Here is a 25,423-nt window from a genome sequence, read left to right on the forward strand (position 1 = left end):
TCATGTCATCTGCAAACAGTGACAGTTTTACTTCTTCTTTTCCAATTTGGATTCCTTTTATTTCTTTTTCTTCTCTGATTGCTGTGGCTAGGACTTCCAAAACTATGTTGAATAATAGTGGTGAGAGTAGACATCCTGTCTTGTTCCTGATCTTAGAGGAAATGCTTTCAGTTTTTCACCATTGAGAATGATGTTTGCTGTGGGTTTGTCGTATATGGCCTTTATTATGTTGAGGTAGGTTACCTCTATGCCCACTTTCTGGAGAGTTTTTATTGTAAATGGGTGTTGAATTTTGTCAAAAGCTTTTTCTGCATCTATTGAGATGATCATATGGTTTTTATTCTTCAATTTGTTAATATGGTGTATCACATTGATTGATTTGCATATATTGAAGAATCCTTGCATCCCTGGGATAAATCCCACTTGATCATGGTGTATGATCCTTTTAATGTGTTGTTGGATTCTGTTTGCTAGTATTTTGTTGAGGATTTTTGCATCTGTATTCATCAGTGATATTGGTCTGTAATTTTCTTTTTTTGTAGTATCTCTGCCTGGTGTTGGTATCAGGGTGATGGTGGCTCGTAGAACAAGTTTGGGAATGTTCCTTCCTCTGCAATTTTTTCAAAGAGTTTGAGAAGGATGGGTGTTAGCTCTTCTCTAAATGTTTGACAGGGGCTTCCCTGGTGGCACAGTGGTTAAGAATCTGCCTGCCAGTGCGGGGGATACGGGTTTGAGCCCTGACCCAGGTAGATCCCACATGCCGCGGAGCAACTAAGTCCATGCGCCACAGCTACAGAGCCTGCGCTCTAGAGCCCACAAGCCACAACTAGTGTACCCGCAAGCCACAACTACTGAAGGCCGCGCACGTAGAGTCCGTGTTCCCTAGCAATAGAAGCCACTGCAATGAGAAGCACGTGCATTGCAGTGAAGAGTAGCCCCCACTTGCTGCAACTAGAGAAAGCCCACACGCAGCAACGAAGATCCAAAGCAGCCAAAAATAAAGTAAATAAAATAAATAAATTTATAAAATAAATAAATAAATAAAAAAATAAATGTTTGATAGAATTCACCTGTGAAGCCATCTGGTCCTGGACTTTGTTGGAAGATTTTTAATGACAGTTTCAATTTCATTACTTGTGATTGGTCTGTTCATATTTTCTATTTGAAAATCCTGGTTCAGTCTTGGGAGGTTATACCTTTCTAAGAATTTGTTCATTTCTTCCAGGTTGTCCATTTTATTGGCATATAGTTGCTTGAAGTAGTCTCTTAGGATGCTTTGTATTTCTGTCTCTTGTAACTTCTCTTTTCTCATTTCTAATTTTATTGATTTGAGTCCTCTCCCTCTTTTTCTTGATGAGTCTGGCTAATGGTTTATCAATTTTGCTTATCTTCTCAAAGAACCAGCTTTTAGTTTTATTGATCTTTGCTCTTGTTTTCTTTGTTTCTATTTCATTTATTTCTGCTCTAATCTTTATGATTTCTTTCCTTTTACTAACTTTGGGTTTTGTTTGTTCTTCTTTCTCTAGTTCCTTTAGGTGTAAGGTTAGATTGTTTATTTGAGAATTTTCTTGTTTCTTGAGGTACCACTGTATTGCTATAAAATTCTCTCTTAGACCTGCTTTTGCTGCATCTCATAGGTTTTGGATCATCGTGTTTTCGTTGTCATTTGTCTCTAGGTATTTTTTGATTTCCTCTTTGATTTCTTCAGTGAACTCTTGGTTAATTAGTAACGTATTGTTTTTCCTCCATATGTTTGTGTTTCTTACGTTTTTTTTTCCCAGTAATTGATTTCTAATCTCATAGTTCTGTGGTCGGAAAAGATGCTTGATAGGATTTCAATTTTCCTGAATTTACTGAGGCTTGATTTGTGACCCAAGATGTGATCTATCCTGGAGAATGTTCCATGTGCACTTGAGAAGAAAGTGTAATCTGCTGTTTTCGGATTGAATGTCCTATAAATATCAATTAAATCTATCTGGCCTATTGTGTCATTTAAAGCATGTGTTTCCTTATTAATTTTCTGTCTGGATGATCTGTCCATTGGTGTAAGTGAGGTGTTAAAGTCCCCCACTATTATTGTGTTACTGTCGATTTCCTCTTTTATAGCTGTTAGCAGTTGCCTTATGTATTGAGGTGCTCCTATGTTGGGTGTATATATATTTATGATTGTTGTATCTTCTTCTTGGATTGATCCCTTGATCATTATGTGGTGTCCTTCCTTGTCTCTTGTAACATTCTTTATTTTAAAGTCTATTTTATCTGATATGAGTATTGCTACTCCAGCTTTCTTTTGATTTCCCTTTGCATGGAATATCTTTTTCCATCCCCTCACTTTCAGTCTGTATGTGTCCCTATGTCTGAAGTGGATCTCTTCTAGACAGCATATATATGGGTCTTGTCTTTGTAGCCATTCAGCAAGCCTGTGTCTTTTGGTTGCACCGTTCAATCCATTCACATTTAAGTTACTTATCAATATGTATGTTCCTAATACCATTTTCTTAATTGTTATGCATTTGTTTTTGTAGGCCCTTTTCTTCTCTTGTGTTTCCCACTTAGAGAAGATCCTTTAGCATTTGTTGTAGAGCTGGTTTGGTGGTGCTGAATTCTCTTAGCTTTTGCTTGTCTGTAAAGCTTTTTTTTTTTTTTTTTATAAATGATCTTACATTTTATTTATTTATTTATTTAGCATTTATTGAGAACCTACTGCGTGCCAGGTCCTATTTTTTTTTTTTTAATTTTATTTATTTATTTATTTATGGCAGTGTTGGGTCTTCGTTTCTGTGCGAGGGCTCTCCCCAGTTGCGGCAAGTGGGGGCCACTCCTCAACGCGGCGCGCGGGCCTCTCACCATCGCCGCCTCTCCCGTTGCGGAGCACAGGCCCCAGACGCGCAGGCTCAGCAGTTGTGGTTCACGGGCCTAGCCGCTCCACGGCACGTGGGATCCTCCCAGACCAGGGCTCGAACCCGTGTGCCCCGCACCGGCAGGCAGACTCTCAACCACTGCACCACCAGGGAAGCCCGTCTGTAAAGCTTTTGATTTCTCTGTTAAATTTGAATGAGATCCTTGCCAGGTAGAACAATCTTGGTTGTAGGTTCTTCCCTTTCATCCCTTGTTGCTTTTAATAATTTTTCTTTGTTTTTATTTTTTGTCAATTTAATTACTATGTGTCTTGGTGTGTTTCTCCTTGAGTTTATCCTGCCTGGGACTCTCTGTGCTTCCTGGACTTGGGTGGCTATTTCCTTTCCCATGGTCGGGAAGTTTTCGAGTATAATCCCTTCAAATATTTTCTCTGGTCCTTCTCTCTCTCCTCTCCTTCTGGGACCCTTATAATGTGAATGTTGTTGCACTTAATGTTGTCCCAGAGGTCTCTTAGTCTGTCTTCATTTCTTCTCATTCTTTTTTCTGTATTCTCTTCCACAGCAGTGAATTCCACCATTTTGTCTTCCAGGTTACTTATCCGTTCTTCTGCCTTAGTTATTCTGCTATTGATTCATTCTAGTGTATTTTTCATTTCAGTTATCATATTGTTCATCTCTGTTTTTTTGTTCTTTAATTCTTCTAGGTCTTCATTAAACATTTCTTGCATCTTCTTGAATTTTGCCTCCATTCTTTTTCCGATGTCATGGATCATCTTCACTATCATTATTCTGAATTCTTTTTCTGGAAGGTTGTCTGTTTCTACTTCATTTAGTTGTTTTTCTGGGGTTTTTATCTTGTTCCTTTATCTGGTACATAGTCCTCTGCCTTTTCATTTTGTCTGTCTTTCTGTGAATGTGGTTTTCATTCCTCAGGCTGCAGAATTGTAGTTTTTCTTGCTTCTGCTGTTTGCCCTCTGGTGGATGAGACTATCTAAGAGGCTTGTCTCTCTCAGTATTTTTATGTTTCCCTTTATATCCACGCAATAAATAATTTTAGTTATTTTGCAGTATTTATCTATTTCTGTATCTTTGTCATTCACATAGCTGTTTTATTTACTAATTTTTCTCATTTATGGGTCTCATTCTCTTGCTTCCTTGCGTGTCTGATAATTTTTATTAGATGCTGGACACTGTGAATGTTATTTTGTCAAATGCAGAATTTTATTGTCTTTCTATCAAGAGTTTATTAGACTTAGTTATAGCCAGTTGTTTGAGTTAATTTTGGATCAGTTCTTTTGACCTGGGTTGGAGTGTGTCTAGAGTTGTCTTTCCTCTAGGGCAGTGGTTCTCAAAATATGGTATCTGAACAAACAGCATCAGTATCATGTGAGAAATTGTTAGAAATGTGGATTCTAGAACTTTGCTCCAGAATCACTAAATCAAAAACTGTGGGGGTGATGCTTAACAGTCTGTGTTTTAACTAACCCTCCTAGTTTTTTGATGCATTCTAACTTTTAAGAAGTGCTACTCTAGAGCTACTAGGTACCCTTCTGGAGTCTCTATGCAATGCTCTAGGTATTCATCAAGACCTGTACTTTAGCTGGTCAAAATATTTCACAGCCTTGTATGAATTCTGGATGTTATTTAGATTACCACTCATTGAACTTTGCTTGTCTTTGTGGCATTTATTCTGTGCATGTGCAGCTTAGTTTTCACCCAGAGTCTCAAGAAGACCCCTATATAGATTTTTCAAACTTTTCTCTGCATAGCTGCCTCCTCTTTAGTACTCTGTCCTGCAGATTCCATCCCCTTCCTCCTCTAGAAATTCTGAACTCTGTTCAGCACAACTCAGCAAGATGTCTATACTCTGTTTGGGTTATCACTCACTGTGTTGCATTCCAGAAAATGCTTCCAGACAGACATCCTGGGTAATTTGGGAGCTTACCTTGGTCATTTCCCTTAGCTTAGGGATCCAGTCCTATACTGACTTTTGTCCAAGGTGTAACAATAATTCTTTTGTATATTTTATCCAGGTTTCTCATTGCTTATAATAGGGGGACAGCTCTGGTCCCAGTTACTGCTATGGCTGGAAACCAGGTACTTATTTTTTATTGTCATGAGGTCATACGAGAGCTAATTATATGAGAAAAGTGAACGTTGTATTAATTTCTTCATATTATTTCTAGCACTACTAGAGTGCTGTATGTACTACATAATAGACACTGTGCCAGGATAGGAATATTCAAACCTAAATAGGATAGGGCCTTTGCCTTCAAAGATCTCGTAACCTATGAGGGTGGACTGACATACAAACAACTCATCATAACTCAGTCTATGGTGAAGGCTATAATAGAGGCAGCATGAAATTATATAAAGACCATGGACTTTGAAATCAGACAGGCTTCATTTGAATCTCATATCCATGACATTATTGTGCTGTGTAACCTCTCATAGCCTTAGTTTCCCATTCTGCAGAATGGAGAGAATAGTACTTTGTACCACTGTTAAGAAGATTAAAATGAAATTCTTTTATAGAACGTGTAGTAGAGGCTCATGAAGTGGTAGTTTTTTTCTTCTTAGAATAAATGTAGGATGCAGGAACAGAAATTATTACCGTAGAATTCTTGAGGGAAGAAATGATGTTTAAATTGTGCCTTGAAGGTCAAGTAGGATTTTGATATATGTTAGATGTGTTCTAAGGACATTCTACTTTTATGGAACCAAATGAGTAAGGGCTTAAAGGAGTAAAAGGCAGGGAAGCTTGCAAATATACTTATGAAAGTTAGGGTAGTCCAGAGCCTTAAGAAAAGCAGTTTGGATCTTAAAAAGAAAAAAAAAAAAAATTCCTAGTAGTAGGAAAGTAAAAATGAATCAAAAAGGACAAACAGAAAATCTAACCCGTAGTACAAGTATACTTCCTTAGTCCATTCCTATTTACTGCCATGACTAATAAATTTGGGCAGGCCTGTGGAAAATTCCTGTGGGCTGATATTTTCCTAACCACTTTTCAAAACTACTTTAAGTTGATATTCTAAGCTGATCATTTCATTAATATTAAACTCCAGAGCATGTCCCCAAGTTTCCAAGTTTGCTAAATTGTTTTTCTCTATTATCTGTTTTCTTGGGTTACTTCCATTTTTCTTCTTTCTCATCCTGCAAACATTGATTGTCTAGGTTTTCTAAGTGATTGGTAATATGAAAGTACTAAAAAGATCTTTCTAAGACTCTGGTATGTCTTTCTGTGTTCACATTTAGTAAGAATACTAAAGGGCTTAGAAAACTGTATAAATAATTTACATTTCTCTTGGTGAGGGATCATAAACATAAACTTAAGTTTAAAGAGGATTTTAAACTTTATTTCACTGAGGTTAAGATTTGTCCTAATCAGGTTTTTGTTTGTTTGTTGTAAATTATTATTTTTTATACTGTCTATTAAGAATCAGATGGCTTCCTGGATTGAGTTTGCTTCACTTCTCCAGTAGGTAACTTTTATCTGACCTTTAGGTATTTATTCTAATATAGTTTGGTTTGGTTTTTGAAGCTCTGGAATGTTTTAGAAAAAATAAGGCTTGGGACTTCCTGGCTGTCCAGTGGTTAAGGGTCCGCACTTCCACTGCATGGGGCATGGGTTCGATCCCTGGTTGGGGAACTAAGATCCCACATGCTGTGCAGAGCAGCCAAAAAAACCATAAAGGCTCATGGAGAAGAGCTGTCATCCCTGAAAATGAAAAGATCAGAAATAGGAAAAACAAAAGTCAGATATCACCCTTGAAATCTTGATTTCCTCAAGTCCTTTGCCTCCGTCTCTGATACCAGTCATTTGGAAGTCTATCCCTCTCCTTCTCTGTGATGTTTTCACCAAAAATCCTCTTGTGTTTGTACTAGGATTATATTGAGTTCCTAACTTAAGTGGGGAGAATTTACATATTTATAACAGTGAATTTTCTCACTCATGAAAATGTTTTTTTCTCTATTTATTTAGGCCTTCTTCAGTAATATTATAGAGTTTTATCCCCAAAGAACTTACACCTCTTTTATTAGATTTATTCTAATAAAAGTTTTTAAGAGTGTTTTAAAAATGGGAGTATGGACAGTCAAATTGGCAATTGCCTCAGAAAATTGATTTTAAATATAGATTTTGAATCTAGCAAACTTGCTTTACTTGCTTATTAAAATGACTTGTAGATTTTCTTGGATTTTCCAGGGAGAGAATCATATCCTATGCAATGGCAATTCTTTCCTTTTCAAATCTCATACTTCTTTATTCTTGAATGGAAATGGTGATAGTGGGACCTTATTTTGTTCCAGATTTAAAGAGACTTCTTCTAATGTATCATTTTTCATGTTAGAAAGTTTCTTTTTGTTGCTGAATTGGTGGACAATTTTTAAAGTAGTGAATCAGTATAGAATTTTACAAATGTTTTTTCTGTGTCTACTGAGATAAATCATATGGATTTTCTCTTTTATTAATGTAGTAAAATATGTTAATGGATTTTCTAGTGTTAAACCATTCTTATATCCCCAACGTCTATTTGGTTATATAAAAATAATATATTCCTAGGTTTCTTTCTTTAATATTTTGTTAAGGACTACCGTGGGATTTTTCTTTCTAGTATTATACCTACCTTCTAGATCATAGGGTAAGCTTGGTAGCTTTTCCTCATTTTCTATTATCTTTAAACATTTATATAACATAGGATTTATTTCTTCCCTGAAGATACGGTAAACTTATTTTGTACCCTCTGTACCTAGTGTGGAGTTTTTAGGTGGGAGATTTTTTGTTTTGTCTTAAATTTTTTAAAAATTGGAGTATAACACACATATGGAAAAGTGTACAAATCATAAACGTGTAGCTCAATGAATTTTCACAAACTGAACAAATCCATGTAACCAGAATCCAGATTAAGAAATTAAAAATTACCAGCACTCCAGAAGTCTTCATTGTGTGCCCTTTCAGCCACTGCTCCTCCCTAGTGGTAACCACTACTCCAATTTATTAGAAAAGTAGTCCCATTATTTAGAAGAATTATTTTAAAGATGTAGTTTATGCAAAGAAACTTTGATCAATATAACATAATTTTTTTCTACTTATTTTTTATTTGTTTATTTTTTATATATTTTTTATATTGGAGTATAGCCGATTAACAATGTTGTGATAGTTTCAGGTGCACAGCAAAGTGACTCAGCCATACATATACATGTATCCGTTCTTCCCCAGACTCCCCTCCCATCCAGGCTGCCACATAACATTGAGCAGAGTTCCCTGTGCTGTACAGTAGGTCCTTGTTGGTTATCCTTTTTAAATACAGCAAGGTGTACATGTCAATCCCAAAGTCCCTAACTATCCCTTCCCTCCGCCCTTCCCCCCACCGCGGTAACCATAAGTTCATTCTCTAAGTCTGTGAGTCCGTCTCTGTTTTGTAAATATGTTCATTTGTTAGATAGTGTCTTTTGAAGCAAACTTTTAAAACTTTTAATGAATTCTAATTTATCTATTTTTTTCTTTTGTTGTTTGTGTTTTGGGTATCATATTTAAGAATCCATTACCAAATCTGAGTTGCAAAGATTTACTCTGTGTTTATAGTTGTAGTTTTTACATTTAGGTCTTTCATCCATTTTGAGAGTTTTTGTACATGGTGTCGGGTAAGGGTCCAATTTCATTCTTTTGCATGTGGATATCCAATCTCAGAACTATTTGTTAAAAACACTATTTTTTCCTCATTGAATGGTCTTGGCACTCTTGTTGACCATAGATCTATGGGTTTATTTCTAGATTCTTAAGTTTTTTCCTTTGTTCTATATGGCTCTCCTTATATCAGCATCACACAGTCTTGATTACTATAACTTTTTAGTATATTTTGAAATCGGGAAGCAAGTCCTCTTCCTTTGTTCTTTCTCGAGATTGTTTTGGCTATTCTGGGTCGTTTGCATTTTTGTATGATTTTTAGGATTAGCTTGTCCATTTCTGTTTTTTAAAAAAAACAACTGGAATTTTGATAAAGATTGTATTGAATCTTAGGGGAGTACTGGTATCTTAACAATATCAAGTATTCAAGTCCATGAACATCTTTCCTATTTTTTTTAAGATCTTTAAATTCTTTCAGTAATGGCTCTTGCCACTTCATTTGACATTGTGCTGGAGGTTCTAGCCAGGGCAATTAGGCAATACAAAGAAAAGACAACCAGATGGGAAAGGAAGAACTAGAACTTTCTCTATTTGCAGATAGCGTGATCTTATATATATAACCCCCCATAAAGAATTCCCCCAAATGAAAAATAAAACCTATTTGATATAACAGATGAGTTCTCCAAGGTTGCATGATACAAGATCAATGTACCCAAATCAGTTGTGTTTCTATATACTAGCCATGAAATGTGAAAATGAAATTAAGAAAAGAATTCTATTTATAATAGAAAGAAAAAGAATAAAATACTTAGGAATAAACTTCATCATGGAAGTGTAATACAGTCAGCGCTTCCTATCCATTGATTTTGCATCCGTGGATTTAACCAACTATGAATCAAAATTTCTGTCCACAGGTTTTTGGTATTGGGGCGGGGTGGGCGCTCCCTCCTGGAGCTAGTCTCCCACCAATACTGAGGGACAGGGACAGCTATATTGTTGTCCTCTGACTTTCTTGTTTTACATCTTGCATTTGGGGGATTTCCCTTTATTCATTTGAAACTCATCTGTGTTTTTAAACCAAAAACCTTTGTGTATCTTATTTAATATTTCTATATATTTTGATTGAAGAGAGAGTAACTGTACATCTGTGTGAGTGGTTGGAGAGTTCTAGGTTGGATTATTCCCTCATATTGCTGGAATTTCATCAGTAGATTTTCTAGGTGTAAATAGTTTTCAGTAGCTCCAACCCAATTTTAAGAGAAAGGTAATAAGGACTTTTCCAGCATAAATTAAATGGAGCAGATTAATAACAAAGTGCTGATAAATATGACTACATGAAAAACTTAAACATCTCTACATTAGAAAAACTTTAAAGGCCGACAACAAAGAGGTAGAAATATTTGTAACATGTATGTTGATAAAGGGCAAATCTCTCTCTATATATAAAGTGTTCTTAAAAATCAATGATAGAAAAAAGTGCTAACCCCAACAGAAAATGTCCAAATAATATATTTTTAAAAAGAATTCACAGAAGAAATACAACTTGTAATAGAAAAAAAATATTTAGCTTCATTGATAAAATAAATGCAAATTAGAATAGTGACGTTATTTTTTGCCTTACATATTTTCAAAAAATATGATGCCTTTTGTGGGCAAGTATGGAATGGAAAGCCTCATAACTCAGTAGCAGAAATGTAAGTTGGCGTTGCCTTGTCAAAGACATTTGACAACGCTTATAAAATTTGGTATAATATATCTGTATAATTTAAACCAGTAGTTCTACTGCTTGGAATTTATTCTAAGAAAATAATCATTATTTTTAATACAGATTAAGTACAGTGATGTTCATCCCAACATCAACTTTAATGGCATAAATTTGGAATCAACAACAGAGAGATGGTTAATTACATACAGTAGAATATTTTACAATTATTAAAATTAGTATTTTTAAATGTGGGCAAATTGCTCTTCAAGTAATGTTAATGTTAAATGAAAAATAGCAATATACAGAGCTATGTAAAAAAGTATAACAGTTCCATAAAAAACAACAATCACCCCCACAACAACTATTAAACATGTACACACATACACATATATAAAAATAGACACCTCTTTATATTGGAAATAAATACCCCATCTCATTGACAGCAGTTATCTTTGGGTAATATTTTCTCCTTTAGATAGTTCTGAATTTTCCAGATTTTCAAGAATAGATATATATTGCTTTTTAATTAGGAAAGAAGTACAATGATTACGAATAAGATGTTTTCACATAGATTAAACAGGTTATTATGGCATGGTGAGAATTTGTTCACATGGCCCTAGGATTTTCTTCCTTCGGTTTATGAGTTAAAGTGCTGATGGTTGTGAACTAGTTTGCTAAGTGATAGGAAGCAGCTTTGAAACTTGAAGTATTCTAAATCTTAAGGTTTTACAATGAAGAAAATACTTGGGCAAATAGTGTCAATAAGCCTGATATATATTGCTAACTTGTCACCAGTTCGGTTAACATCTGTGTGATGATAGCTTTGTTATTCCTTAACTTTGTTATTCTTCCCCCATTTATTACAGTCTCCCATCCCACCCTTTGCCAAGCCCATACAAGTAGTTCCGTGTTGCAGTAATAAGCACTAGGCCCATTTGACTATTTCTCTCTCACTCTAACCTCCTTCCAGAACCTAAATGTTATATTTTATTTATTGTTGTGAATATGTTAATGGGATTTCCCTAAATAAGGAGAGGCATCTTCCTGGTTTTAGAGTCATGGTCTCTTTAATTACAGTGGAGTTTTCATGTTACATCTAGAGTGGAAATCTTAGTTAATTCAACCTTATTTTGCATCTCCTGTGTATCATTGTACTGGTATTAGGGGTATAGCAAAGAATGGACCATGATTTTTGCCATTCTGTAGTTCCCAGTGGAGACTTTATAGTATAGGCAGGAGAGAATGGTATAGTAATTGAAAGAATGAGCTACTTTATGGGTTTAAATGCCTGCTTTATAGTTTATCAGCTTGTTATTTAACCTCTCAGCATCCTCATCTCTAAAGTAGAAATAACAGTGCTTCCTTCCATCACTCTCTATTTGCTTATATCTTTCCCTTTTCTTCATTGAACTTGTCACTTCTAAGGCATTATGGTTTTGTTCATTTATTTACAATAATGTAAAATCCTGGTTCACTCATGTATTGCCAGCATCTAGCATAGGATCTACTACGTAATAGCTCTCAGTAAATTGTTGTTCCTTCTCCTGGGAGCATTATTTCTACATGTTTGCACATAGCTCATCCTCATGCTTTAGTTAGTCCGCTGCCCAAGTATCACCTCTGTGGAGGGGCCTTGCTAGACAACCTCATCAATAAAATAGCATCCTCCATTATTCTCTATTTATCTTGCCTTATTTGTCTCCATTAACACTTAACACTACTGATGTTATATATCTGTCTGTTTTCTTGCTTATTGTCTATATTTTCCACTAGAATATAAGATCTCTGAGTGCTAGGACTTTTTTTGTTTACTCCTTGATCCTCAGTTTCTCACCAGGCACATTAGGCTCTCAAATGTTTTGTTGAATGAATAAGTGCATAAAAGTGCTGAATATATGGATGCATAGGTAAAGGGATATTGCTTACTTTATAGGGTTGCTATCAGTGAAATGAAAAAATTCACGTGTTGTACTTCCATAATGACTGATACAAGTAGATGTTTAATAAATGCTAGCCATAATGTAATTCTGCTCCGAATTTCTAATTCTTACAACAAATTTGCAAAAGTAGTATTTTTTTTTTTTTTACTATTTTATAGATAAGAAAATTGAGGCTCAAGATTTGTTCAAGGTATAGTAATTGCTGGCTAGTAAGGGCCAAACTTTAATCTGGGATTCAAACTTTAATCTGCCTTTTTCTTCAGCTATGGCTCTTTTCACTGCTGTGTTACTCTCAAAAAAATTTAAAGGAGGCTCTTGGGGACAGTAACATTTGAACTGGCTTTGAAAGATGAATGGGAATTTGCTTGGCATAACAGTGAGGGGAGGGGTGTTCTAAGCAGAGGGAACACCATGAGCAATGACAGAAACCATGGTTATGCAGGTACACGTATGGGAACTAGCTCTGGACTCTGAAGAGCAGCAGCAGAATTTTTATGATTGGGGTGGAATGGACACTGTGGCTCAGCCTTGTCAGTAGATTTTACAAGTTCAATGGGTATGTCTCTGGCACACATGCAATAGACCTGAGCTGTCCAAAATGGTAGCCGGTGGACACCTGTGGCCATTTAAATATAAATTAATTAAGATTAAAGTAAAATATTAATTCTCCAGATGCACTAGCTGCATTACAGGTGCTCAATAGCCACAGGTGGCCAGTGACTGCTATATTGGATAGTGCAGATATGGAACATATCTATTGCAGAAAGTTCTGTTGCACAGCATTGTTTTACACAGTTAACACATGATTGGATAGAGGACTTGAGCAGAACCTTTACATAGAAGAAGAGAGTAGTGAATTAAAAAGAGTCTACATTTCCCAAACTACAAATGTTTTTAAAAACAGAGTGGGGGGCTTCCCTGGTGGCGCAGTGGTTGAGAATCTGCCTGCCAATGCAGGGGACACAGGTTCGATCCCTGGTCTGGGAAGATCCCACATGCCGCGGAGCAACTCGGCCCGTGAGCCACAATTGCTGAGCCTGCGCGTCTGGAGCCTGTGCTCCGCAACGGGAGAGGCCGAGATAGTGAGAGGCCCGCGCACCGCGATGCGGAGTGGCCCCTGCTTGCCGCAGCTGGAGAAAGCCCTCAGGCAGAAACGAAGACCCAACACACCCCAAAATAAATAAATTAATTAATTAATTTAAAAAAACAAAACAGAGTGGGGAGCAGTTATTGGAAATTCTACACTAATCAAGCTTAAAAAGGTCAGTTAGACTTTGGTTTTTCTCTGTAGATGAAAACTTCAATTTATTTGGATTGGATAGAGATACAAAGCCAAAAGCTTCAGGAGTATTGGGACATCACTACATGGATATAGATTAAAAATTATCTAATGTGGCTCTCTACCCTGCCCCATTAGCCTGGCATGCCAAAACAAATGGAGTCAGAAACTTGGACTAGCCAATCCCTGATCTAGGCTCTGAACCCTTACTCATTAGGTAAAGAATTGACTTTACTTAATATGGATCTATAATCATCTTCATATTTACCGAAGTTTATGTCCTGTCTCTTCTCACTTGATGAAAACTTCACATAAATCCTCAAAATATCCCTGTGAGGTTGGCTCTGTTTCTTCAGGTACAGAAATAAGAGTGCAGACGGACTTGTCCAATATCATATAACCAGGAGGTGGTAGAGCCAGTATGCAATCTCACATTTTCTGACTCATAAGTCATGTGCTCCTCAAACCACCTTTACAATGAGGATACATCCATCGCTTTAACCTGGATAAAAAGGAATGTAAAACTCTTATGACCAAAATGAGAAGAGCTCAGATGAAAAGTAGGATGAGAGGCTTTAAAGAAGTGACTGTTTGGGCAGCAACAGATTGATCCTCAAAATCACTGAAAGTCACCAAAGTCCTCTCCTTTAGAGTAGTAAGAGAGTAGCAGGAGGAAAGCAGTCTGCTAAAACTTGGTAATTAACTTGATTTGCTATACTGAGGAGCAGCTGGGTGAGAGAGCATGTTTGATGCTGGGAGTCTAATGAAGTATTACAGGTAAAAGAAGACCTGTGCTTGGACTTTGTAGAAAGAGATTTAAGGGAAGTGGATTAAAGTACATTTTGAAGAACGAATAGACAACATTTGGCATAAGTATCATTATTCTAACAGTCAGGCTTAAAATGTTGGTCTTCCCAAAATTCTACTCAAGATTGATTGTGTCATCCTCTGGACTATGATAATATGTTGTTTATACCTATATTATAGTATTGATTATGATCAAACTTCATTTTCATCATTTTTGAATGCCTTGTACAAAGTAGGTTCTCCGTAAATGTTTGCTGGACTGAAACTAATCATCTTTGACCATGCTTTCTATCTTATTCTCAGACTTAAGAAATTACCAGTTTGTGACCATTTTTAGGCTCCCTCTATCTATTTATCTGTTTCTATGCCCACTTCTACTTTCCTTCCCACCACTTTAGCTCAGGCACCAGCCACCTATTTTGTGGACAATTGAATAGTTTCTTAATTTTATTTTGTTTTTCCTTCAGTCTTTCAACCTTCTAATCCGACCTGTACAAGATATCTAGATTACTCTTCTTCAGATATTGCTGTTACCATTCCACTTTAATTCAGTGGCTTCCCATGATCTATGCATTAAGTGCAAATCCTTAACTTGATATTCAAACATTTTTATATTTAATTGGAACATACCTTTCCACAGCACTAGGGAAAGTTTTAAAGGAAGTAAGTTCTTAAGAATTGCTTACTGATGTGTTTAGATGGCTTTGAGGTTCAAAAGATTTTAAAGACTAAAACAACGTAAGAAATGTCTTGAAAACAATAGAAATCGATATATAATTAATTGCTTGGCCATGTGATTATTCCATAGATGCGTAGAAGTTCAGAGAAAAAGGTCATTGAAACCTTGGGTCATCAGACCTACAGCTTCATTGGAGAAGCTGAGAGTTGTTTGGGATCCTGAATCATTTATTCATTTTATTTATTCAGACCAAATTTCTCCCTGCTTTTCTGACAAATATGTAAGGTTTTAGAGTAATGGGCTCGGTTTTGTCAGTATAAAAATATTTCCTTTGTCAGAAGAATTCAGATGCTTATAAATAGATACTTGTGCTTAAATGTCATTATTTTAAATGTTATAGGATCCCTTCCCAGAACTTTGAAAATGTATATACCTGAGCTATTTCTTCTCATCAGCTTCTACTGTGGACAGTTAGTTTGAAGTCATATTGGAATAATTTGAGGAAAAGTAGAATTTGGCAGATATAGCATTTGAGTATCTATCATAAAATTGAGGTTTCAAACAGGATATAGCATTGTTTAAGCTCAACTTATAATAAATAGAATTTGTCAGTTGTGTAGTAATATAGGCTCAAAAGTGCTATTTTTATGGGTGATAGTTTTTTTCTGTATGGTTAGCTGCTCTGTTTTGTTTGTACTCAATACAAAGAAATTTATATTTCTTTGTCTTTTGGATGATCTTTTGGTGAAAGAAATGTAGAGTGTTAAACACAATAATAAAAATATCAGATGCCGTGAAATAACACTTCTAATTTTCCAGGGATTTTCAAAAATGGAAGGGTGTAAATTGGCTGTACCTTTTTGGTGATTGGTTTGGTTACTTTTCTTGATGACTGTTTTAACTAATTAATTCAGCAAGATAAATTGTTTCTATTATCATGACATGGCCAACACCTTAGTTACTAGTGTTCAGCTATCTATTCTTAGTCTGTAAAAAGGGCTGTCTTTGAACCTATACTTACTGCTTTTTATTTACTTAAACTTTATTTACTTTCGCATTCCTAAGTAAAATGAATAAAACTTTTTATACATGTGATTTCATTTCCTCACTCCAGTACTCATTCCAGTTTCTATGGGCCTTTTGATTTATAGGCACTTAAAAATCTTTCCCCTTCCAATTTGAATTTAAGTAATTAGCTTCTTCCTAATTTGGAACTTCAACTTGAAAATTAGTGTGTTTGATTTGGCATTAGATTGGGCATTTTAGATGAGATCAGATAACTTTGGTTTTAGGTGATCACAGAAGTATTTGTCAAGCAGTATCTTTGTAGCTTTGAAGAAACTGGAAAACAACTTTTCTACTAAGATTATGATTCTCCTTAACAGTCACTTTAACTGCAGTTGGGTCCTGGCTGTACCAATTCCAGTTTAAACAACTGGACCTTGAACCTGTTTCCATTCTGATTAAGAAGTTTATTTATATGTTTGGGAATACAGAGGCACAACCTGTTAACAGTTGTAAATTTGGTTGATTAAGCTCTGTGTAGACAAATTTACTAGGGAGAACTGTTCCCTAAAAATTCCAGTTCACTTACATGTGAAGGTAGTCTGGCTATTTCTCACCAGTTTCCATCATTTCCTGCCAAGAATAATAAACATTTTCTTGTAAAGGATTGACACTAGAGGTTAGAAGTATTCAGTGTTTTATCAGTCACACTGGGCTATCTCAATAAACAAACAAAGAGATATCCATGTAGATGCCTGGAAAAGCAGTTAGACCCTAGAGAGATCATTTCTTTCAGACAGTCTTCCAGACCTTTTCAGTGTTGGTGAATGTCAATTATGAATAGACATTTATTATAATGGAAATTATGGATGTTTGGAGCTACATTTTCACTTACCAGCAGTTCATGGAAGCTGTGGTTTCAGTGGATAATAGTAGGCTGGAGCCAGAAACGATGTTTTCTTAATTTAGTATAACTGTAGATGCCATTATAAGTATTATAATAAAAATGGGTTTATTAATTTAAACTTCTAGTATTCAACATTTCCCTATAGTGGTCTGTCGGGCAAACTATGGCCCAAGGGCCAGCCCACAGAATGTTTTTGTGGTGAGCACAGTCTAAGAATGGTTTTACATTTTTAAAGGGCTATAACAAACAAACGAAGAATATGCAGCAAAGACTACATATAACCTTCAGAGACTAAAATGTTCATCTGGCCCTTTAAGAAAAAGTTTGCCAACTCCTACTAGTATAGATTAGCAATAGTCATGGTGATGATCCATTACAAGGATCCAAAAAGTGCCATCTGAATCAACAAAGCAAGATGAAAGTATGGAAAATATGTTTTCCATAGTTTTAGTTTTAGGGTATTTTATTTCTGATTTGCATGTGGTATGTAAAATAGAGATAATACCAGTAGCCTTCTAGGGCTATTAGGAGCATTGACTCATGGCTCCTTGCAGTGCCTCACACATGGAAGAAAACTGTTATCTATCAATGTTGTTATAATACTGTGTTGAATGCCTGACAGTTGTTTCTGCTTTGTTTTATGAGTCTCTGTTCTGTTTTATCTGGGCCCTGTTTGCATTATATTTAATTTTATAAGCCACTTTAAAATCTTTTTGATTTTAGTTGAAATGCAAATCTTAAGTGTAGTGGTTTTATTGTTCCTGGTCCTATGGCTGTGTAACAAATTACCCCAAAATTTAGTGGTGTGAAAAAATAGGTTATTATGCTCACAGATTCTGTGGATCAGGAGTTTGGACAGGGCACAGCAGGATGGCTTCTCTCTTTGTTCCACAATGTCTGAAGCTGGAAAACTTCAAAGGCTGGGAACTGGAATCATCTGAAGACTCATTCATTCTGGCAGTTGTTGCTGGCTTTTGGCTAGGAAGGCTCCAATTCCTCTCCATATGGGTCTCTGCTTGTGATCTCTCCAAATGGATTAGTTTGGCCTTCTTTAAGTGCGCTATCTGGGTTCCCCAGAGCATGCATTCCAAAAAGAGAGAGCCAGGCAGAAGCTGTATCCTTTCTATGACATAGCCTTGGGAATTACAGAACATCATTTCTTTCCTTCTTTGATGTTCAGAACAGTCACAAGTCCACCAAGTTCAAGGGGAGAAAAAAGACTCCACCTTTTGATAGGGAGTGGCAGGGTTCTGGAAGAGCATGTGGGACCAGAAAAAAGGCTGAGGACATTTTTGGAAATACAGTTTACTATAATTATATCATTTTATTTATTTAACAATCACTTATATAGGATTTAATCAATATGCCAGACACTAAGTACTTTACAAATATTAATTCATATAATTCATAATAGTCTTATTTTACAGATGAAGAAACTGAATCAGAATATTGGATTAACTGGAATACAACATTCTCTGACCTTGATGGATAATAAAGAAGTTACTGTGATTTTTTAAAAACTTGCATAGTATTATTTATTTAAAGATTTAAAAATATTTCAAATGCACACTTCTATTTCTTGCATTAGAATGCATTTAAGAGAAGCATAGTTTCTAGTAGGTAATTTTTTAAATGAGTGCAGTGGTCAAGCCTCCAAGATTCCATCCTTACATATTCTTAGAGCTGGGCTATGGTAAATAAGTTGGGATTTCTTCATGAAGCAGGTTTCAAATGAATAAGTATGAATAATACTCTGACAACAATTGTGTACTAACTTACCAAACTTGAATGATAGATTGATTCTGTGTCCTTTTATGAAAATCAATACAATATCTTGGTCTAGGTGTGATAATCTTACCTAATTGCTATCTTTACCTTCATTGCTGTTGAAATCACACCCTTTTGTTGGTAAAGTCAGTGACCTTTCAGTCTCCATTGTCATGAAGGCGTTTTATCAGGGAGAAAGAGTCCTCCTCCCCTTTCTCTTTTTTCCATTAACACTATGAGTGTTTGTTGGACATATTTCAAGCCCTTGGGTTTTTTTGTTTTGTGTGGTTTTTTGTTTTTGTTTTTTAACATCTTTTGATAGATTTTTGCCTTGGAGATTTAACAGTCTCTGACCAAGTTGTTTATAGCTTTTCAGTCTTTTTTGTCCCTCAGAATTCAGTAGTGATGTTTTAAAGGTGGGCCAAAGTGACTTTCACCCTGGTTCATTTGTGACACAGTTAACACTATATCTCCTAGTCTCTCCCCACACACACACACACACACACACACACACACACACATGTATATCAAGTATAAAGTATGCAGATAAGAAAAGGTTAGCTTTGTTAGATTATCAAAACTCAAATGAAGTGTCTAACATTTTGGGGGGAATATTTAAATTTCTTTCTAATTGGAAAATTTGGGGTGTTCTTTTAAAACAGATATTTGATTAGGAGTACATGTAGAAATTTGCATATCAAAACTTGCCAAATCTAAGACTCACTTATTTTATTTTTTTAAATTTAGAGAGCTAAGAGAGAGACCAGTACTACTCTGAATATGAATGAACTGATGACATTGAGTGGAATATGTAATATAGAAGCATGCATTATTTATTTATTTATTTAGACTTTGAAGTAGTAAGAATGAATGCAAAAAGGAGCTGTCCTGTTGCTCATTCATTAATCTGAGATGTGGTATGCTGTAGTGGCAAAAAACAGGGGCTCTAGACTTAGACTGACTGCATTTATATTCTAGCTCTTCTGCCATCTGCGTGATCTTCGTGATTCAGTTTCATTGTATGTGTAATGGCTGAGTTCTCTCATTGGTCAAGACAGAACCTACCTCATAGTGTTGTAGTGAAAATTAAATGATTTAATATATGTAAAGTGCTTAGGACAGTGCTTAGCACATTGTAAACTCATAAATGTCAGCTCTTATTCATTAATCCATTCTTTCACTCACTCACTCATTAAAGAAACATTTATTGAACATCTACTATGATGGGGATAAAAAGATAAAGGAAGCTCTGCTCTGAAGGTATGAGTAGTATAGTGGAGCAGAGGTATATAATAGTCATTATAACGTAGGATGAGGGGAGTGATATGTTATAAAGCAGTTATATAAAAGTGCTCTGAGTGCTCGCTTCGGCAGCACATATACTAAAATTGGAACGATACAGAGAAGATTAGCATGGCCCCTGCGCAAGGATGACACGCAAATTCGTGAAGCGTTCCATATTTAAAAAAAAAAAAAAAAAAGTGCTCTGAAAAGGAAGAGGATGGAGTTTTTGATAGCCTTAATCATTTTACTTTTCTATGGCACTATTTATTCATCTGAAAATGTTCTCTTTTGTGGACCTTTTAAAATTCTTCAGGACATAATCTCTCCTTTCTTTGCATCTCTGTATCATTTTTATCTCATGGTATTTATCATTTTTTACTTGAAGACTTCAACATTTCTGTATCACCGACAGCCACTCAACACAGTACTCTTCAAAAATACTTTATAAACATTTACCAAGTGGCTCAAGTAGTAAAACTGATTAAAATGCTTAGATGTCAGTCTCTGCTTCCATCTTTTTGAGGGCTTTTAAAAGGTGTAGATAGGTTGAAAAATACACAGTTTGAGGGCGAAATAAATAAGATACATGTATAGCTCACCATCTGAATTATCAGGCTAATTCTCTGGATTCTCTAGGAGGGTAAAAAGCCCCATTTGTACCATTTTCCAATTTCCATGGTATGAATACTCCCACTATGGCCAAATGCATGCTACAACATGACATCACTGAATGTTGATGGCAGAGATGTGCAGTAGAATACCATTATATAGTAGTGTCCCCACAATATAGATGCAGTAGACGTTAACAGCTCTGAGCCAGGATAGCAGTAAAATGTAGTAACACAATGAAAAATGATGAATTTTGAGTATTTGTTTTATTTAAAATTTATTTAATTATACATTTACAAAATTTAATTTTTAATGATCTCTGTATTTAACAACTGGCTTAGGAAATTCCTGAAAGTTTAGCAATAAGCACTTGTGAACTCTACCACATCTCTCTACCCAGGCCTTGCTATTTACTGATTGTATGACTTTGGCTAGTAATTTCACTGCTAGAATTTAGGCTAAGGAAATTATCTGTGAATTGGAAAAAACACAAAGATATTTATCTTGGCATTATTAGCATAACAGAAAGCAACCTAATTGTTTAAAGTGAATTGTGGTTAAGAAAATTTATTGGAATGTTTCCTAGAATTAAAAGCGACTTATGTTGTTGGTTTAATAACAACATAGAAAAATGCCATATGTTGAAGTGAAAAAGAAAAAAATGCTGAATATCTAATCTATATAGAATTATCAAAATTTTTTAAAAATATAAAAATATGTTAATTAGAAGGAACTGTTAGTGGTGAGGACATGGCTGTGTTCTTTATCCTTTTCTTCATTTTACAAATTTCCAGTAATGAGCATATTTTATATTTATAATGAAAACATAATATCATCTTTGTCACAAAACCAAATTCTAAATAATACCTCTAATTTTGTGTTGAATTAAAAGCATTATCAAGATACATCTTTCCAGATTTAGACATTAAATATTTTTTTCTAACAACCAATAGAACATACAAATTGAATTAGGTTTTTATAGATCAATACTGGATTTGTTTTTCCCCCTGGATTTCATGTACAGGTTATCATAGATTTCCATGGAAGATTTTGAATTTTTGTAAAATTATCCTACGTTAAAAGCGTTAACTTCGGAATTACCGATTTAGAAAGGCTGCTTAGTAGTTAAGTAGCTAACTATCACTTTAAGAAAGTTGAAGACATATTGTTCCAAAATGATGCTGGGTTCTATGTGTCCCACATTCCTGTCTAATCTATGCATTGTTAAAAACTTATTTGACCATTTATAGCTCTTCTTTTGTGAAAGAATTTCTCAGACTTTTTCAAATTATCTTTAAATAAAAGCAGATAATCTAATTTCACACACTTCCAGAAAATGGTTTTAACTATTTTCCCTGTCCCTTTTTAGTCAATGACTGGTTAACTATAGTAGACAATTTAGAAAAGCTAAGCTTCTGTGTAATTTTTTTCTCCTAAAGATGAAGATGTGATGAAGCAAATCACCTGTGGCATACCTTGTAGCAGGAAAATGCTTTTTTGGTGACTTTTAAAGGTACTAATTTAAATGTCAAAGCAAGTTCTATTAAGATTTTACCTTTGTTCCAAGGTTGTAATGTCTCTTACCACTTTATTTACTTGGTTTGGATGGGTTTCAACAAGGATTTGGTTTAATGTAATTCTCTATATTTTTATGGGGGAGAAATTGAAGCATTTCATGATCTCTTGAACTCTCCCTCCTAGGAACTCCTAGTACTTCTTATTATTTCTGTGTTTTTGTCATGTGCTAACCTTATTAACCTTTTGAATTACTCAGCTTTTTATTTGTCTGGATTGTCTTTCTAAAATACCATAAACTCCTTGATGCAGAGATATGTGGGCCATGGGGTATGATAGGTAATGAACTTTAGAGTAAGTAAATCTGACTTTTCACTTCCCAGCTATGGGACCTCGGGTAATTATTCTTTGGGCCTCAGGCTTCTTATCACCAAAGTGAATATAATGATCTCTAGTTTGTGGGGTTACTGAGAGGGTTAGCGGTAAAGTATGTAATGTTCGTGGCATATAGTAGGTATTCAATAAATTAGTTATCAGGTAATCAGTAACAACTGAGTGAATGACTGTATATTAGTCTGCTTGGGCTGCTATAACAAAACACCATAGATCAGGTGCTTAAACATGAGAAATTAATTTTCTCACAGTTCTGGAGGCTCAAAAGTTGAAGATCAAGGTGCCGGCCAATTCAGTTCCTTTTCCTGGATTGCATGTGGCCTCACATGGTTAGGGCTGGGGGTAGAAAGAGAGAGGGGGGGGGAAGAAGCAAACTCTTTGAGTGCACTCCTTCCCTTCAAGGGCACTTCTGGGAAGTTGCACATAGCACTTCCTCTTTGGCTAAAATTTAGTCACATGGCCATAACTCCAGGAGCAACAACCAGGAAATATTGTCTTTTGGTTGGACATCAGTGTACCCAGCTAAGAATTGGGGTTCTTATTACTAGGAAGAAGGGAGAAAATGGGCAGCGGGGGATAATTAGCTTTCTATACTGCAGTAATCATTTTTATTTTCAAGTATTGTTCTGTTTATTAGGCAACTGATAATGCATTGACTTTTTAAAAAATATGTAGTCCTAAATTATAAAAATATGTATTTCTAAAAGATACATAGAAAATTTGAGTTGCTTGAGATCACTCATGGAATATACTTTAGTTACTAGTACGGATCTAAAGAAGGTAATGAGCATCGCCTCTAATCCTGTTTTTCTTTTCTTTTTTAATGTTTGAACTTTAATGTCTTTTAAAGAATCATTAAAAATTACTTTAAAAAAGTACAGTAGAGATGCAGTTCCTTTTAGAAAAAAATCAGAAAATATAGAGGACTAAAACATAGAAAAGAAAACCACTTATAATTGCACTATCCGCTATTAACATTTTTAGAGTGTATCCATTCAGACTTTTTCTGTGTTCATATGTAAAAATTCATTGTTTTACGTGACGTGTACAGAATTTAAGTTTGGGAAGATGAAAAAGTTCGGGAGATGGATGGTAACGACGGTTGCACAACAGTGTGAGTGTATTTAATGTCACTGAACTGTACATTTGAAAATGGTTAAATGGTAAGTTTTATGTTATGCATATTTTACCGCAATAAAAAAACATTTATTGTTTGCATAAATGAGCTTGTACTCAATATCTTATTTTATAACCTACTTTTTATGTTCAACAATGAAAAAGAACACCTTTCCATATAAGTAAATATAGTTTTGCCCTGTGAATCTTGTGGCTGAATATTTATTTTATCCTTTGGATAACACCACCTTTTATTGAGGGCAGTGTTAAGGAAATAAAAAGGAGTGTTAGCCCTTTCCTTTTTAAGTGGATTCACAGAGAGCTTTGTGATGCATGGCAGAGGACTTGGGGAAATAACCAGATGGTGGAAACTGAAAACCTCCCCTGGGTCCTTAAACTGTGTCTGCCTTGTTCAAATGACTCTCTAAATACACTGCTTTACTGTTCTGATGTCAACATGGCAGCTTTGCTTTCTTTTTTTTCCAAGTATAAATTTTTTTTTTTAATTGTCTAAAAGGATGTTTATTCCGGACTAGTGGTTTTCTTGGATTTCTGCCCTACTATGTTAATGTCATATTAGAGGAATCAGGGCAAAAGAGAAACATAGATGGAGAATATTGCACCCTGAGAATTGGTTCCTTCACACAAGGATCAGATGCCAGTGATGGCAGGCATGTCTGAAATTTCAGCATTGGTAAGCCACTCTTAGGAAGGTTCCTCCTGACTTGAGGTCTGGGTCTCTCCTGAGATGCTATTTTTTCTACACCTCTTTTGAGAGGATACCCATCATTTTCCCACACTTTCACATTCACAGGGTCATTGTCTTCCTAAGCTCCCCCTACCTCTTTTAGACCACCATTTCCTCATCTGCTCTAAAATACTCTGCTTCTTTGAGGATGCTTTTGCTACTCAGCTAAACCAACTCGTATTTCTTTTCTGGGCTATCATTGTCCCCCAGTCCCTCTACTTTACTCTCCATCTTCTTGTATTTGTACCTCCATTTCTCCCATTATTCTTCTTCCAATTCCTTTGTCTCTTCATCTTTTTTTAAAATCACATCTTTGATACCTTTTTCTTTCTCTCTTCTGAAATTCAGATGTTTTCCTCTCTGGCCATAATTTCCTTATCTTTCCAGCTAATCCACCACATCTTCAGCCTTATAAGGACTTGCAATTATATGGGATGCATTCTTCACTCTCCTTTCTCTTCACTTCAGGGTCCATGGACCATAACTCTAACTTATCTCTTGTCAGCTTACTGAACTCCTGGGCCCCATTATCAGTCATGTCTGCTTGGTATATTCCTAACTGTGGGTGACTCTGAGCTTTTTCTGCCATTGCTCCTGAGCTGCTGAGTTCAGTTGGAGAAAAATATAGAGTGAGGCAGATTAATGTCTCCATAAATACAGGGCCCTCACCTCATCTGTCCTCTCAGCATTACCCAGCAAACTTGTGTCATTCCCTAAATAACTCTCTCCTCCATTCTGCATGACAATATACTTCACCTGGGGCTTCTCCTGCTGGTCCCAGCTTGTGTCCCCCTGAGCCCCTCATATAAAACAGTTCTCCCTAAGCTCTCTCAGCCCCATTACCCTGCTTAATTTCCTCCATTAGCATATCACAATATGAAATTATCTTGTTTATTTTATGTGTTCCCCTGCTTAAATTTAAGGATCATATGAACTGGTAACTTCATCTCTTTTTTTACTACTATGACCCCGGTGCCTAGAATAGTACCCAATGCATTTTGTTCAATGAATGAAGGACAATTTCAATTATTTTCTACTCTTCTCAAACATCTTACTCATTCATTCTGTCTTGATCCTCAGCAAATGACTACTTCCAAGTCAATAGGAAAGATAGAAATCTTCCAATGGAAAACTCGTTCCTCATCTGCCATTAGAAGTAAACCTTTCACGCAGACGTAGAGAATG

At 35.6% G+C, this 25,423-nt stretch overlaps 1 protein-coding gene and 1 non-coding gene across 5 annotated transcripts in view; both read left to right on the forward strand.

The window, feature by feature from the left end:
* The window catches only part of RAD51B (RAD51 paralog B), a 752,909-nt gene that overhangs the window by 175,321 nt on the left and 552,165 nt on the right, over nt 1–25,423 (forward strand). The window lies entirely within an intron of this gene.
* Nucleotides 19,932–20,038, forward strand: LOC114238194 (U6 spliceosomal RNA). Its single transcript, XR_003623606.2, has one exon. It is a non-coding gene; the product is annotated as a U6 spliceosomal RNA (small nuclear RNA).

Source organism: Balaenoptera acutorostrata, chromosome 3, assembly GCF_949987535.1.
Source record: "Balaenoptera acutorostrata chromosome 3, mBalAcu1.1, whole genome shotgun sequence".
In the NCBI taxonomy this organism is placed as follows: domain Eukaryota; kingdom Metazoa; phylum Chordata; class Mammalia; order Artiodactyla; family Balaenopteridae; genus Balaenoptera; species Balaenoptera acutorostrata.